A 17,691-nucleotide genomic window follows, 5' to 3' on the forward strand; every position below is an offset into this window, starting at 1 on the left:
ACTTCAAGAAATGGTCTCAGAGGACCCATGGCCTCTGCCGCTCAGACGGGACCTGCTGCTGCAGGGGCCCTGTCTGTTCCAAGACTTACCGCGGCTGCGTTTGACGGCATGGCGGTTGAACGTATCCTAAAGGAAAAGGGCATTCCGGAGGAAGTCATTCCTACGCTGATTAAAGCTACGAAGGAGGTGACCGCAAAACATTATCACCGCATATGGCGGAAATATGTTGCTTGGTGTGAGGCCAGGAAGGCACCAACGGAGGAATTTCAGCTGGGTCGATTTCTGCACTTCCTACAGTCAGGGGTGACTATGGGCCTCAAATTGGGTTCCATTAAGGTCCAGATTTCAGCTCTGTCGATTTTCTTCCAAAAAGAACTGGCTTCACTGCTTGAAGTTCAGACTTTTGATAAAAGGAGTGCTGCATATTCAGCCCCCTTTTGTGCCTCCAGTGGCACCTTGGGATCTCAACGTGGTGTTGGATTTCCTAAAGTCGCATTGGTTTGAGCCACTGAAAACAGTAGAGCAAAAATATCTCACGTGGAAAGTTGTCATGCTTCTGGCCTTGGCTTCGCCAGGCGTGTATCAGAATTGGCGGCTTTGTCATGTAAAAGCCTTATCTGTTTTTCATATGGATAGGGCGGAATTGAGGACTCGTTCCCAATTTCTTCCTAAGGTGGTATCAGCGTTTCATTTGAACCAACCTATTGTGGTGCCTGCGGCTTCTTGGGACTTGGAGGATTCCAAGTTGCCGGACGTAGTCAGGGCCTTAAAAATCTATGTTTCCAGGATGGCTAGAGTCAGGAAAACTGACTCGCTATTTATCCTGTATGCACCCATGCTCCTGCTTCAAAGCAGACTATTGCTCGTTGGATTTGTAGCACGATTCAACTTGCACATTCTGCGGCTGAACTGCCGCATCCTAAATCTGTAAGAGCCCATTCCACGAGGAAATGGGCTCTTCTTGGGCGGCTGCCCGAGGGGTCTCGGCTTTACAACTTTGCCGAGCTGCTACTTGGTCGGGTTCAAACACATTTGCAAAATTCTACAAGTTTGATACCCTGGCTATGGAGGACCTTGAGTTTGCTCATTCGGTGCTGCAGAGTCATCCGCACTCTCCCGCCCGTTTGGGAGCTTTGGTATAATCCCCATGGTCCTTACGGAGTTCCCAGCATCCACTAGGACGTCAGAGAAAATAAGAATTTACTCACCGGTAATTCTATTTCTCGTAGTCCGTAGTGGATGCTGGGCGCCCATCCCAAGTGCGGATTGTCTGCAATACTTGTATATAGTTATTGCCTAGCTGGAGGGTTATTGTTATGAGCCATCTGTTCGTGAGGCTCAGTTGTTGTTCATACTGTTAACTGGGTATAGTATCACGAGTTGTACGGTGTGATTGGTGTGGCTGCTATGAGTCTTACCCGGGATTCCAAATCCTTTCCTTATTGTGTCAGCTCTTCCGGGCACAGTTTCCCTAACTGAGGTCTGGAGGAGGGGCATAGAGGGTGGAGCCAGTGCACACCAGATAGTACCTAATCTTTCTTTTAGAGTGCCCAGTCTCCTGCGGAGCCCGCTATTCCCCATGGTCCTTACGGAGTTCCCAGCATCCACTACGGACTACGAGAAATAGAATTACCGGTGAGTAAATTCTTATTATTACAGAAGTTACATATTCTCCTTGCTCAGTCACTACAGCAATCTCTTATCCAACAGCCTCCTCTGTCATCAGCCCTGTTCTCAGTTGGGTGTTTCTAACACAAGGCTATCCATGACAAATATCACATGTAGAGAGTTTTCTCATACGTCCTAGAGTATGCTGGGGACGCTTTGAGAACCATGGGGTAAAGACGGGATCCACAGGAGACATGGGCACTTTAAGACTTTAAAAGGGGTGTGAACTGGCTCCTCCCTCTATGCCCCTCCTCCATACTCCAGTTAGATTCTGTGCCCAGCGAGACTGGATACACTTAGGAGCTCTCCACAGTTTCTCAGAAAAAAAGATTTTCAGGGAGACCTGCTGGCTACAGGCTCTCTGCATCGTGGGAGTGAGGGGGGAGAAGCAGGACCTACTTCTGTGCGTTTAAGGGCTCTGCTTCTTAGGCTACTGGACACCATTAGCTCCAGAGGTTCAGATCACTTGGTGCACCTAGCTGCTTGTTCCCGGAGCCGCGCCGTCACCCCCCTCACAGAGCCAGAAGACAGAAGCCGGGTGAGTAAAGGAAGATCAGAAGACTTCAGTGACGGCAGAAGACGGCAGTTGGATCCGACAACACGCCTGTCGTTCCTGGGTATGATTCTGAATCCAGAATTACGGAGAGTTTTTCTTCCAGTGGAAAAGGCTCTGGAAATACAGAACATGGTAAAACAGATTCTGAAACCGGCAAAAGTGTCAGTTCTTCAATGCACTCGATTGCTGGGCAAGATGGTGGTGGCCTACGAAGCCATTCTGTATGGCAGGTTCCATGCCAGGGGTGCTTCAGTGGGACCTGCTGGACAAGTGGTCCGAGTCTCACCTGGACATGCACCGGAAAATAATCCGATCTTCCAGGATCTCCTTTCTGTGGTGGCTGCACAGTTCTCACCTTCTGGAGGGACGCAGGTTCGGGATTCAGGATTGGATCCTGGTAACCACAGATGCAAGTCTCCAAGGCTGGGGAGCAGTCACACAGGGGTGAAACTTTCAGGGAAAATGGTCAAGCCAGGAAGCTTGTCTGCACATAAACATTCTGGAATTAAGGGCCATTTACAACGGCATTCTGCAAGCGGAACATCTTCGCGGTCTGCCCATCTTGATTCAATCAGACAACATAACAGCAGTGGCGTACGTAAACCGCCAGAGCGGAACAAATTTCGGCCTTATCAATTTTCTTTCAGAAAGAATTGCCCTACCTTCCGGAAGTTCAGACCTTCGTCAGGTGTGCTGCACATCCAACCTCCATTCAGGCCCCCAGTGGAACCATGGGATCTTAATGTGGTGTTGCAGTTCCTGCAATCTCCTTGGTTTGAACCTCTACGTAAGGTTGAGTTAAAATTCCTTACTTGGAAAGTAGTCATGTTGTTGGCCTTGGCGTCATAAAGGTGAGTTTCTGAATTGGCAGCTTTGTCTCACAAAAGACCCTATTTAATCTTCCATGCTGATAGAGCGGAGTTGAGAACTCATCAGCAATTTCTACCAAAAGTGGTTTCCTCATTTCACGTAAACCAGCCTATTGTGGTGCCAGTGGCTACTGATGCCTTGGCGGAATCGAAGTCTCAATGTGGTCAGAGCTTTGAAAATCTATGTCGCCAGAACGGTGCAGATTAGGAAAACAGAGGCTCTGTTTGTCCTGTGTGCTCACAACAAGATTGGGATTCCTGCTTCCAAGCAGACTATTGCGCGCTGGATCTGTAATACGATTCAGCAGGCTCATTCCACGGCAGGGTTGCCGTTACCGAAATCGGTGAAAGCTCATTCTACCAGAAAGGTGGACTCATTCTGGGCGGCTGCCCGAGGGGTTTCGGCATTACAACTTTGGCGAGCTGCTACTTGATCGGGTTCAAACACCTTTGTGAAGTTTTACAAGTTTGATACCCTGGCTGAGGAGGACCTCATGTTTGATCAGTCGGTGCTGCAGAGTCATCTGCACTCTCCCGCCCATTCTAGAGCATTGGTATAAACCCCATGGTTTTGAAGCATCCCCAGCATCCTTTAGGACGTATGAAAAAATAGGATTTTAATACCTACCGGTTACAGACCTAGTCTCTACAGCTACTGCTGGAAAATCATAATTTTTACCTTATGTTCCCCCAAAACATAAGAAAACGCTTCATCAAATGCAGTCCTTTCGGCCCAATAGATACCGAAGAGGAAGAGACTCTGCCTTCCTTGCTGTTAGAGGCAGGGAAAGAGGTAAAAGAAACCCAGGCTTCTCTGCCTCCCAAGAACAGAAGTCCTCCCCAGCTTCTGCCAAGTTCACCGCATGACGCTGGGGTTTCCCTGCGGGAGTCCTCGCCGGTTGGGGCACGTCTCAAGCTCTTTAGCCAGGTCTGGGTTTGCTCGGGCCTGGAACCTTGGATTTTAAAAATTGTGTCACAAGGGTACAAACTAAAATTTTAAGACGTTCCCCCCTCGCCGATTATTAAAATCAGCCTTGCCAGCTTCTCTGACTGGCAGAGAGGTAGTGTGCGACGCAATACAAAAATTGTGTCAGAACCAGGTCATTATCACGGTTCCCCCTGCGCAACAGGGACAAGGCTTTTATCCCAGTTTATTCGTGGTTCCGAAGCCGGACGGCTCGGTCAGACCGATCCTCAAACTTAACCTAAATTACTTTCTGCAGAAATTCAAGATGGAGTCTCTCAGAGCAGTGATCTCCAGTCTGGAGGAAGGGGACTTTATGGTCTCCTTAGACATAAAGGATGCCTACCTACATGTTCCCATTTATCCTCCTCATCAGGCCTTCCTGCGCTTTGTGGTTCAGGATTGTCATTACCAATTTCAGACGTTGCCATTTGGGCTGTCCACGGCTCCGAGGATTTTTACCCAAGTGATGGCGGAGATGATGATTTTTCTTCGCATGCAAGGTGTCATGATTATCCCATACTTGGACGATCTCCTGATGAAAGCCAGATGCAGGGACAAGTTGTTACAGAACATTGCACTGTCCCTGAAGGTGTTGCAACAACATGGCTGGCTCCTCAACCTGCTGAAATCTCAGTTGATCCCTACGACCCACCTGTCGTTTCTGGGGATGAATCTGGACACAGAACTACAGAGAGTTTTTCTTCCGGAAGAAAAAGCTCTGGAACAAATCTTAAAACCAACCAGAGTGTCGATCCATCAATGCACTCGCTTGCTGGGAAAGATGGTGGCGGCCTACGAGGCCATTCAGTTTGGCAGATTCCATGCCAGAGTATTCCAGTGGGACCTGTTGGACAAGTGGTCCGGTTCCCACCTACACATGCAACGGACGATAGTCCTGTCCTCAAAGACAAGAATATCACTGCTGTGGTGGCTGCACAGTTCTCACCTCCTCGAGGGACGCAGGTTCGGTATTCAGGATTGGATTCTAGTGACCACGGATGCAAGTCCCCGGGGTTGGGGTGCAAGGAAGATGGTCAAGTCAGGAGACTTGTCTCCACATAAACGTTCTGGAATTAAGGGCCATTTACAACGGTCTTCTACAAACTGAACGCCTTTTTCAAAGTCGACCCGTCCTCATCCAGTCGGAGAATGTAACAGCAGTAGCTTACATCAACAGCCAGGGCGGAACAAAAAGCAGAGCAGCAATGGCAGAAGCCACAAGGATTCTCCGCTGGGCGGAGAAACATCTAAGCGCTCTGTCAGCTATCTTCATTCCAGGAGTGGACAACTGGGAAGCAGACTTCCTCAGCAGACACGATCTCCATCCAGGAGTCTTCACAGAAGTGACAAGTCGCTGGGGTACTCCCCAAGTAGACATGATGGCGTCTCGTCTCAACAAGAAACTCCAAAATGATTGCGCCAGGTCAAGGTACCCTCAAGCCATAGCGGTGGGCGCTCTGGTGACACCGTGGGTGTTTCAGTCGGTATGTGTTCCCTCCACTTCCTCTCATTCCGAGAGTGTTAAAAATTATAAGAAGAAGAAAGGTTCCAACGATGCTCATTGTTCCAGATTGGCCAAGGAGGGCTTGGTATCCCGATCTTCAGGATTTACGCATAGGAAATCCCTGGCTGCTTCCTCCTACGAGAGGACCTGTTACAGCAGGGGCCGTGTCAGTATCAAGATTTATCGCGGCTACGTTTGACGGCATGGCGGTTGAACGCCAGATTCTAGCCCAGAAGGGTATTCCCAGTGAAGTCATTCCCACTCTTATTCAGGCTAGAAAGGATGTTACGGAAAAAACACGATCACCACATTTGGAGGAAATATATTTCCTGGTGCGAGTCCAAGAAGGCTCCTGCGGAAATTTTTTAACTTGGACGTATTCTCCACTTTTTACAAGCTGGAGTGGATGCGGGCCTTAAATTAGGATCCATTAAAGTACAAATTTCTGCATTGTCAGTTTTCTTTCAGAAACAATTGGCCTCACTTCCTGAGGTGCAAACGTTTGTAAAGGGGGTGTTACACATACAACCACCTTTTGTGCCTCCTGTGGCACCTTGGGACCTTAACGTGATGTTACAGTTCCTTCAATCTCACTGGTTTGAACCTTTTTCAAAAGGTGGATTTGAAATTCCTCACTTGGAAAGTGGTCATTTTATTGGCCTTGGCATCTGCACGGCGGGTGTCCGAATTGGCGGCCTAGTCTCACAAGAGCCCTTATTTGATCTTCCATGAAGATAGAGCAGAGTTGAGAACTCGTCAACAGTTTCTGCCGAAGGTGGTTTCTTCTTTTCATATAAACCAACCTAATGTCCGTCTCCCTCTTCCTATAACTGAGGTCTGGAGGAGGGGCATAGAGGGAGGAGCCAGTTCACGCCCTTATTAAAGTCTTATAAAGTGCCCATTTCTCCTTCGGATCCTGTCTATACCCCATGGTTCTATTGATGACCCCAGCATCCTCTACGGACTCAGAGAAAAGGATTTACCGGTAGGTATTAAAATCCTATTATTAGTGCGCAAGCAGGACAGCATTTTCTCTTCTTTGGTGTTTTATTATTACAACCATGTCACCTCTAGTAATCCCACATGAGCGTCCATGCCACCTCTAGTAATCCCACACGAGCGTCCATGTCTCCTCCAGTAATCCCACATGAGCGTCCATGTCACCTCTAGTAATCCCACATGAGCGTCCATGTCACCTCTAGTAATCCCACATGAGCGTCCATGTCTCCTCCAGTAATCCCACATGAGGGTCCGTGTCACCTCTAGTAATCCCACATGAGCATCTGTCTCACCTCTACTAATCCCACATGAGCGTCCATGTCTCCTCCAGTAATCCCACACGAGCGTCCATGTCACCTCTAGTAATCCCACATGAGCATCCATGTCACCTCTAGTAATCCCACACGAGCATCCATGTCACCTCTAGTAATCCCACATGAGCGTCCATGTCACCTCTAGTAATCCCACATGAGCATCCATGTCACCTCTAGTAATCCCACACGAGCATCCATGTCACCTCTAGTAATCCCACACGAGCGTCCATGTCTCCTCTAGTAATCCCACACGAGCGTCCATGTCTCCTCCAGTAATCCCACACGAGCGTCCATGTCACCTCTAGTAATCCCACATCAGCGTCCATGTCACCTCTGGTAATCCCACATGAGCGTCCATGTCACCTCTAGTAATCCCACATGAGCGTCCATGTCACCTCTAGTAATCCCACATGAGCGTCCATGTCTCCTCCAGTAATCCCACACGAGCATCCATGTCACCTCTAGTAATCCCACACGAGCGTCCATGTCACCTCTAGTAATCCCACATGAGCGTCCATGTCTCCTCCAGTAATCCCACATGAGCGTCCATGTCTCCTCCAGTAATCCCACATGAGCATCTGTCTCACCTCTACTAATCCCACACGAGCGTCCTTGTCACCTCTAGTAATCCCACGAGCATCAGTGTCACCTCCAGTAATCCCCCATGAGCGTCCATGTCACCTCCAGTAATCCCCCATGAGCGTCCATGTCACCTCTAGTAATCCCCCATGAGCGTCCATGTCACCTCCAGTAATCCCCCATGAGCGTCCATGTCACCTCTAGTAATCCCACATGAGCGTCAATGTCACCTCTAGTAATCCCCCATGAGCGTCCATGTCACCTCTAGTAATCCCACATGAGCGTCCATGTCACCTCTAGTAATCCCACATGAGCGTCCATGTCACCTCTAGTAATCCCACATGAGCATCCATGTCGCCTCTAGTAATCCCACATGAGCGTCCGTGTCACCTCTAGTAATCCCACATGAGCATCAGTGTCACCTCTAGTAATCCCCCATGAGCGTCCATGTCACTTCTAGTAATCCCCCATGAGCGTCCATGTCACCTCTAGGAATCCCACATGAGCGTCCATGTCACCTCTAGTAATCCCACATGAGCGTCCATGTCACCTCTAGTAATCCCACATGAGCATCCATGTCGCCTCCAGTAATCCCACATGAGCGTCCATGTCACCTCTAGTAATCCCACATGAGCGTCCATGTCACCTCTAGTAATCCCCCATGAGCATCCATGTCGCCTCTAGTAATCACACATGAGCGTTCAGTGTTGATCAAGCTCCAGTCTATGCATCCTATCTTTTTTTTTTTTTTAATACACATAAAAGCAATGATTTCAGGTAAAACATGTCAGTTATAGAATTATATATTGTATCCTGTAACACCCTGGGTCTTGTCTACTCATTTTATATTTCTCTGACGTCCTAGTGGATGCTGGGAACTCCGTAAGGACCATGGGGAATAGCGGGCTCCGCAGGAGACTGGGCACAACTAAAAGAAAGCTTTAGGACTAACTGGTGTGCACTGGCTCCTCCCCCTATGACCCTCCTCCAGACCACAGTTAGATCTTTGTGCCCGGCCGAGCTGGATGCACACTAGGGGCTATCCTGAGCCTCCTAGAAAAGAAAGTATAGTTTAGGTTTTTTATTTTCAGTGAGATCTGCTGACAACAGGCTCACTGCTACGAGGGACTAAGGGGAGAAGAAGCAAACCTGCCTGCTTGCAGCCAGCTTGGGCTTCTTAGGCTACTGGACACCATTAGCTCCAGAGGGATTGAACGCAGGACCCGACCTCGATGTCCATTCCCGGAGCCGCGCCGCCGTCCCCCTTACAGAGCCAGAAGCAAGAAGAGGTTCCAGAAAATCGGCGGCAGAAGACATCAGTCTTCACCAAGGTAGTGCACAGCACTGCAGCTGTGCGCCATTGCTCCTCATGCACACCTCACACTCCGGTCACTGATGGGTGCAGGGCGCTGGGGGGGGGGCGCCCTGAGCAGCAATAAATAACACATTGGCTGGCAAATATACACCATATATAGCCCCAGGGGCTATATAGGTGTAAATTAACCCCTGCCAGATTTCCTAAAGTCCGCCGAAAAAGGGGCGGAGCTATCTCCCTCAGCATACCGGCACCATTTTCCCTCACAGCTCCGCTGGAAGGAAGGCTCCTTGGCTCTCCCCTGCAGTCCTGCACTACAGAAAAGGGTAAAAAAGAGAGGGGGGCACTTATTAGGCGCATTATAGTTATTCTATGCAGCTATAGGGGAAAACACTCTGTATAGGTGTCACCCCAGTGTATATAGTGCTCTGGTGTGTGCTGGCATACTCTCCCTCTGTCTCTCCAAAGGGCTTTGTGGCGTCCTATCCTCTTTTAGAGCATTCCCTGTGTGTGTGCTGTGTGTCGGTACGGCTGTGTCGACATGTATGAGGAGGAAAATTATGTGGAGGCAGAGCAAATGCCGGTAAATGTGATGTCACCCCCTGCGGGGTCGACACCTGTGTGGATGGATTTATGGAAGGAATTACGGGAAAGTGTCAACTCCTTACATAAAAGGCTTGACGACATGGGACAGCCGGCAACTCAGCTTGTGCCTGTCCAGGCGTCTCAAAGGCCATCAGGGGCTGTAAAACGCCCGTTACCTCAGATGGCAGACACAGACGTCGACACGGATACCGACTCCAGTGTCGACGATGAGGAGACGGCTGTAACTTCCAATAGGGCGACACGTTACATGATTGAGGCAATGAAAAATGTATTACACATTACTGATATTACCCCAGGTACCACAAAAAAGGGTATTATGTTTGGTGAGAAAAAACTACCAGTAGTTTCTCTGACGTCCTAGTGGATACTGGGAACTCCGTAAGGACCATGGGGAATAGCGGCTCCGCAGGAGACTGGGCACAAAGTAAAAGCTTTAGGACTAGCTGGTGTGCACTGGCTCCTCCCCCTATGACCCTCCTCCAAGCCTCTGTTAGATTTTTGTGCCCGAACGAGACGGGTGCAGGCTAAGGGGCTCTCCCGAGCTGCTTAGTGTAAAAGTTTAAAGTAGGTTTTCTATTTTCAGTGAGACCTGCTGGCAACAGGCTCACTGCACCGAGGGACTAAGGGGAGAAGAAGCGAACTCACCTGCGTGCAGAGTGGATTGGGCTTCTTAGGCTACTGGACATTAGCTCCAGAGGGACGATCACAGGCCCAGCCATGGATAAGTCCCAGAGTCGCGCCGCCGGCCCCCTTACAGAGCCAGAAGACTGAAGAGGTCCGGAAAATCGGCGGCAGAAGACGTCCTGTCTTCAATAAGGTAGCGCACAGCACCGCAGCTGTGCGCCATTGCTCTCAGCACACTTCACACTCCGGTCACTGAGGGTGCAGGGCGCTGGGTGGGGGCGCCCTGAGACGCAATAAAAACACCTTTTTTGGCAAAAAACACATCACATATAGCTCCTGGGCTATATGGATGCTTTTAACCCCTGCCAATTTTTCCATAATAAAGCGGGAGAAAGGCCGCCGAGAAGGGGGCGGAGCCTATCTTCTCAGCACACTGGCGCCATTTTTTCCTCACAGCTCCGTTGGAGGAAGGCTCCCTGACTCTCCCCTGCAGTCCTGCACTACAGAAACAGGGTAAAACAAGAGAGGGGGGGCACTAAATTGGCATATAAATATATACAGCAGCTATATTAGGGAAAAACACTTATATACGGTTATCCCTATATATATATATATATATATATATATATATATATATATATATATATATATATATATATATAGCGCTCTGGTGTGTGCTGGCAAACTCTCCCTCTGTCTCCCCAAAGGGCTAGTGGGGTCCTGTCCTCTATTAGAGCATTCCCTGTGTGTGTGTGCTATGTGTCGGTACGTTGTGTCGACATGTATGAGGAGGAAAATGGTGTGGAGGCGGAGCAATTGCCTGTGTTAGTGATGTCACCCCCTAGGGAGTCGACACCTGACTGGATGGTCTTATGGAAAGAATTACGTGATAGTGTCCGCACTTTACAAAAGACTGTTGACGACATGAGACAGCCGGCAAATCAGTTAATACCTGTACAGGCGTCTCAAACACCGTCAGGGGCTCTAAAGCGCCCGTTACCTCAGGTCGATACGGACACTGACTCCAGTGTCGACGGTGAGGAAACAAACGTATTTTCCAGTAGGGCCACACGTTACATGATCACGGCAATGAAGGAGGTTTTGAACATTTCTGATACTACAAGTACCACAAAAAAGGGTATTATGTGGGGTGTGAAAAAACTACCTGTAGTTTTTCCTGAATCAGATGAATTAAATGAGGTGGGTGATGAAGCGTGGGTTTCCCCCGATAAAAAACTGCTAATTTCTGAAAAATTATTGGCATTATACCCTTTCCCGCCAGAGGTTAGGGCACGTTGGGAAACACCCCCTAGGGGTAGATAAGGCGCTCACACGCTTATCAAAACAAGTGGCGTTACCGTCTCCTGATACGGCCGCCCTCAAGGAACCAGCTGATAGGAAGCTGGAAAATATCCTAAAAAGTATATACACACATACTGGTATTATACTGCGACCAGCAATCGCCTCAGCCTGGATGTGCAGTGCTGGGGTGGCTTGGTCAGATTCCCTGACTGAAAATATTGATACCCTGGACAGGGACAATATATTATTGACTATAGAGCATTTAAAGGATGCATTTCTATATATGCGAGATGCACAGAGGGATATTTGCACCCTGGCATCAAGAGTGAGTGCGCTGTCCATTTCTGCCAGAAGAGGGTTATGGACGCGACAGTGGTCAGGTGATGCGGATTCCAAACGGCATATGGAAGTATTGCCGTATAAAGGGGAGGAGTTATTTGGGGTCGGTCTATCGGACCTGGTGGCCACGGCAACGGCTGGGAAATCCACATTTTTACCCCAGGTCACCTCTCAGCAGAAAAAGACTCCGTCTTTTCAGCCTCAGTCCTTTCGTCCCCATAAGAGCAAGCGGGCAAAAGGCCACTCATATCTGCCCCGGGGCAGAGGAAAGGGAAAAAGACTGCAGCAGGCAGCCTCTTCCCAGGAACAGAAGCCCTCCCCCGCTTCTGCCAAGTCCTCAGCATGACGCTGGGGCCTTACAAGCGGACTCAGGTATGGTGGGGGGTCGTCTCAAAAAATTCAGTGCGCAGTAGGCTCACTTGCAAGTGGACCCCTGGATCCTGCAAGTAGTATCTCAGGGGTACAAATTGGAATTCGAGACGTCTCCCCCTCGCCGGTTCCTGAAGTCTGCTTTACCAACGTCTCCCTCCGACAGGGAGGCGGTATTGGAAGCCATTCACAAGCTGTATTCCCAGCAGGTGATAATCAAGGTACCCCTTCTACAACAGGGAAAGGGGTATTATTCCACGCTGTTTGTGGTACCGAAGCCAGACGGCTCGGTGAGACCTATTCTAAATCTGAAATCTTTGAACACTTACATACAAAGGTTCAAATTCAAGATGGAGTCACTCAGAGCAGTGATAGCGAACCTGGAAGAAGGGGACTATATGGTGTCTCTGGACATCAAGGATGCTTACCTCCATGTCCCAATTTGCCCTTCTCACCAAGGGTACCTCAGGTTTGTGGTACAGAACTGTCACTATCAGTTTCAGACGCTGCCGTTTGGATTGTCCACGGCGCCCCGGGTCTTTACCAAGGAAATGGCCGAAATGATGATTCTTCTTCGAAGAAAAGGCGTCTTAATTATCCCTTACTTGGACGATCTCCTGATAAGGGCAAGGTCCAGGGAACAGTTAGAGGTCGGAGTAGCACTATCTCAAGTAGTACTACGACAGCACGGGTGGATTCTAAATATTCCAAATTCGCAGCTGATTCCGACGACACGTCTGCTGTTCCTAGGGATGATTCTGGACACAGTCCAGAAAAAGGTGTTTCTCCCGGAGGAGAAAGCCAGGGAGCTAGTCAGGAACCTCCTAAAACCAGGCCAAGTGTCAGTGCATCAATGCACAAGGGTCCTGGGAAAAATGGTGGCTTCTTACGAAGCGATTCCATTCGGCAGATTCCACGCAAGAACTTTTCAGTGGGATCTGCTGGACAAATGGTCCGGATCGCATCTTCAGATGCATCAGCGGATAACCCTGTCTCCAAGGACAAGGGTGTCTCTCCTGTGGTGGTTGCAGAGTGCTCATCTTCTAGAGGGCCGCAGATTCGGCATTCAGGACTGGGTCCTGGTGACCACGGATGCCAGCCTGAGAGGCTGGGGAGCAGTCACACAGGGAAAAAATTTCCAGGGCTTGTGGTCAAGCATGGAAACGTCATTTCACATAAATATCCTGGAACTAAGGGCCATTTACAATGCCCTAAGTCAAGCAAGGCCTCTGCTTCAGGGTCAGCCGGTGTTGATTCAATCGGACAACATCACGGCAGTCGCCCACATAAACAGACAGGGCGGCACAAGAAGCAGGAGGGCAATGGCAGAAGCTGCAAGGATTCTTCGCTGGGCGGAAAATCATGTGATAGCACTGTCAGCAGTGTTCATTCCGGGAGTGGACAACTGGGAAGCAGACTTCCTCAGCAGACACGACCTCCACCCGGGGGAGTGGGGACTTCACCCAGAAGTCTTCCACATGATTGTGAACCATTGGGAAAAACCAAAGGTGGACATGATGGCGTCCCGCCTCAACATAAAACTAGACAGATATTGCGCCAGGTCAAGGGACCCTCAGGCAATAGCGGTGGACGCTCTGGTAACACCGTGGGTGTACCAGTCAGTGTATGTGTTCCCTCCTCTGCCTCTCATACCCAAGGTACTGAAAATCATAAGAAGGAGAGGAGTAAGAACTATACTCGTGGCTCTGGATTGACCAAGAAGGACTTGGTACCCGGAACTTCAAGAGATGCTCACGGAGGACCCGTGGCCTCTACCTCTAAGAAGGGACCTGCTCCAGCAGGAACCCTGTCTGTTCCAAGACTTACCGCGGCTGCGTTTGACGGCATGGCTGTTGAACGCCGGATCCTGAAGGAAAAAGGCATTCCGGATGAAGTCATCCCTACCCTGATCAAAGCCAGGAAGGATGTAACCGTGCAACATTATCACCGTATTTGGCGTAAATATGTTGCGTGGTGTGAGGCCAGGAAGGCCCCTACAGAGGAATTTCAACTGGGTCGTTTCCTGCATCTCCTGCAAACAGGACTGTCTATGGGCCTAAAATTAGGGTCCATTAAGGTTCAAATTTCGGCCCTGTCGATTTTCTTCCAGAAAGAACTAGCTTCAGTTCCTGAAGTTCAGACGTTTGTCAAAGGGGTACTGCATATACAGCCTCCTTTTGTGCCTCCAGTGGCACCTTGGGATCTCAATGTAGTTTTGGGATTCCTAAAATCACATTGGTTTGAACGACTCACCACTGTGGACTTAAAATATCTCACATGGAAAGTGGTAATGCTGTTAGCCCTGGCTTCAGCCAGGCGTGTTTCAGAATTGGCGGCTTTATCTTATAAAAGCCCTTACCTAATTTTCCATACGGACAGGGCAGAATTGAGGACTCGTCCTCAATTTCTCCCTAAGGTGGTTTCAGCATTTCACTTGAACCAGCCTATTGTGGTGCCTGCGGCTACTAGGGACTTGGAGGACTCCCAAGTTGCTGGACGTAGTCAGGGCCCTGAGAATATATGTTTCCATGACGGCTGGAGTCAGAAAATCTGACTCGCTGTTTATCCTGTATGCATCCAACAAGCTGGGTGCTCCTGCTTCTAAGCAGACTATTGCTCGTTGGATTTGTAGTACAATTCAGCTTGCACATTCTGTGGCAGGCCTGCCACAGCCAAAATCTGTAAAAGCCCATTCCACAAGGAAAGTGGGCTCATCTTGGGCGGCTGCCCGAGGGGTCTCGGCTTTACAACTTTGCCGAGCAGCTACTTGGTCAGGGGCAAACACGTTTGCTAAATTCTACAAATTTGATACCCTGGCTGAGGAGGACCTGGAGTTCTCTCATTCGGTGCTGCAGAGTCATCCGCACTCTCCCGCCCGTTTGGGAGCTTTGGTATAATCCCCATGGTCCTTACGGAGTTCCTAGCATCCACTAGGACGTCAGAGAAAATAAGAATTTACTTACCGATAATTCTATTTCTCGTAGTCCGTAGGGGATGCTGGGCGCCCATCCCAAGTGCGGATTGTCTGCAATACTGGTACATAATTATTGTTACAAAAATCGGGTTATTATTGTTGTGAGCCATCTTTTCAGAGGCTCCTCTGTTATCATGCTGTTAACTGGGTTCAGATCACAGGTTGTACGGTGTGATTGGTGTGGCTGGTATGAGTCTTACCCGGGATTCAAAATCCTTCCTTATTGTGTACGCTCGTCCGGGCACAGTATCCTAACTGAGGCTTGGAGGAGGGTCATAGGGGGAGGAGCCAGTGCACACCAGCTAGTCCTAAAGCTTTTACTTTGTGCCCAGTCTCCTGCGGAGCCGCTATTCCCCATGGTCCTTAGGGAGTTCCCAGCATCCACTACGGACTACGAGAAATAGAATTATCGGTAAGTAAATTCTTATTTTTTTCCTGCATCTGAGGAATTAAATGAAGTTTGTGAAGAAGCATGGACTTCCCCCGATAAGAAATTAGTAATTTCTAAACGGCTATTGGCAGCGTACCCTTTCCCGCCAGAGGATAGGTCACGTTGGGAAACACCCCCTAGGGTTGATAAAGCGCTCACACGTTTTTCAAAGAAGGTGGCACTACCGTCTCCGGATACGGCCGCCCTTAAAGAGCCTGCTGACAGAAAGCAGGAGACTATCCTAAAGTCTATATACACACACACTGGTGTTATACTACGACCAGCTATAGCCTCAGCATGGATGTGCAGTGCTGGGTTGGCTTGGTCGGATTCCCTGACAGAGAATATTGAGACCCTGGATAGGGACAATATTTTACTGACTTTAGAGCATATAAAAGATGCTCTCTTATACATGCGTGATGCACAGAGGGATATTTGCCGACTGGCATCAAAAGTAAGTGCAATGTCCATTTCCGCTAGACTGGATTATGGACTCGGCAGTGGTCAGGGGATGCCGATTCAAAAAGGCACATGGAGATTTTGCCTTATAAAGGGGTGGAGTTGTTTGGGGAAGGTCTGTCAGACCTCGTTTCCACGGCAACAGCTGGAAAATCAACTTTTCTGCCCCAGGTTACCTCGCAGCAAAAGAAAGCACCGTATTATCAAGCACAGTCCTTTCGGCCCCATAAGGGCAAGCGAGCAAGAGGCGCCTCTTTTCTGCCAAAAGGCAGAGGTAAGGGAAAAAAGCTGCAGCATACAGCCAGTTCCCAGGACCAGGAGTCCTCCCCCGCTTCCGCCAAGTCCACAGCATGACGATGGGGCTTCACAGGCGGATCTAGGTACGGTGGGGGCACGTCTCAGGAATTTCAGCACACAGTGGGCTCGCTCACAGGTGGATCCCTGGATCCTTCAGGTAGTATCTCAGGGGTACATGCTGGAATTCGAGACGCCTCCCCCACGCCGTTTCCTAAAATCTGCCTTACCAACAACACTCTCTGACAGAGAGGCGGTGTTACAGGCAATTCACAAGCTGTATTCCCAGCAAGTGATAAACAGGGTACCTCTCCTTCAACAAGGAAAGGGTTATTATTCCACAATGTTTGTGGTACCGAAACCGGACGGTTCGGTGAGACCCATTTAAAATCCTTGAACAAGTATATCAAAAAGTTCAAGTTCAAGATGGAATCGCTCAGAGCGGTTATCTCCAGCCTGGAGGAGGGGGATTACATGGTATCTCTGGACATCAAGGATGCTTACCTGCATGTCCCCATTTACCCTCCTCACCAGGAGTACCTCAGGTTTGTGGTACAGGACTGTCACTACCAGTTCCAGACGCTGCCGTTTGGGTTATCCCGGCACCGAGGGTCTTTACCAAGGTAATGGCCGAAATGATGATTCTCCTTCGAAAGAAAGGGGTTTCAATTATCCCGTACTTGGACGATCTCCTGATAAAGGCGAGGTCCAGGGAGCAGTTGCTGGTGGGGAAGTGCTACAACAGCATGGTTGGATTCTCAACATCCCAAAGTCACAGCTGGTCCCCATGACACGTCTTCTGTTCCTGGGGATGATTCTGGATACAGACCAGAAAAAAGTGTTTCTTCCAGAGGAAAAAAAAAAAGGGGTTGTCATCTCTAGTAAGAAACCTTCTAAAGCCAGGACAGGTGTCAGTGCATCAATGCACGAAAGTCCTGGGAAAGATGGTAGCTTCGTACGAAGCAATTCCATTCGGCAGATTCCACGTAAGAACCTTCCAGTGGGACCTGTTGGACAAGTGGTCCGGATCGCATCTTCAGATGCATCGGCGGATAACCCTGTCACCAAGGACCAGGGTGTCGCTACTGTGGTGGCTGCAGAGTGCTCATCTTCTAGAGGGCCGCAGATTCGGGATACAGGACTGGGTCCTGGTAACTACGGATGCCAGCCTTCGAGGCTGGGGGGCAGTCACACAGGGACGAAATTTCCAGGGACTGTGGTCAAACCAGGAAATTTCACTTCACATAAATATCCTGGAACTAAGGGCCATCTACAACGCCCTAAGCCAGGCAAGACTTCTGCTTCAAAACCAGCCGGTACTGATACAATCAGACAACATCACGGCGGTCGCCCATGTAAACAGACAGGGCGGCACAAGAAGCAGGAGCACGATGGCAGAAGCCACAAAGATTCTCCGATGGGCGGAAAATCACGTGTCAGCACTGACAGCAGTGTTCATCCCGGGAGTAGACAACTGGGAAGCAGACTTCCTCAGCAGACACGACCTCCACCCGGGAGAATGG

This window comes from Pseudophryne corroboree, assembly GCF_028390025.1.
Source record: "Pseudophryne corroboree isolate aPseCor3 chromosome 3 unlocalized genomic scaffold, aPseCor3.hap2 SUPER_3_unloc_29, whole genome shotgun sequence".
Taxonomy (NCBI): Eukaryota; Metazoa; Chordata; class Amphibia; order Anura; family Myobatrachidae; genus Pseudophryne; species Pseudophryne corroboree.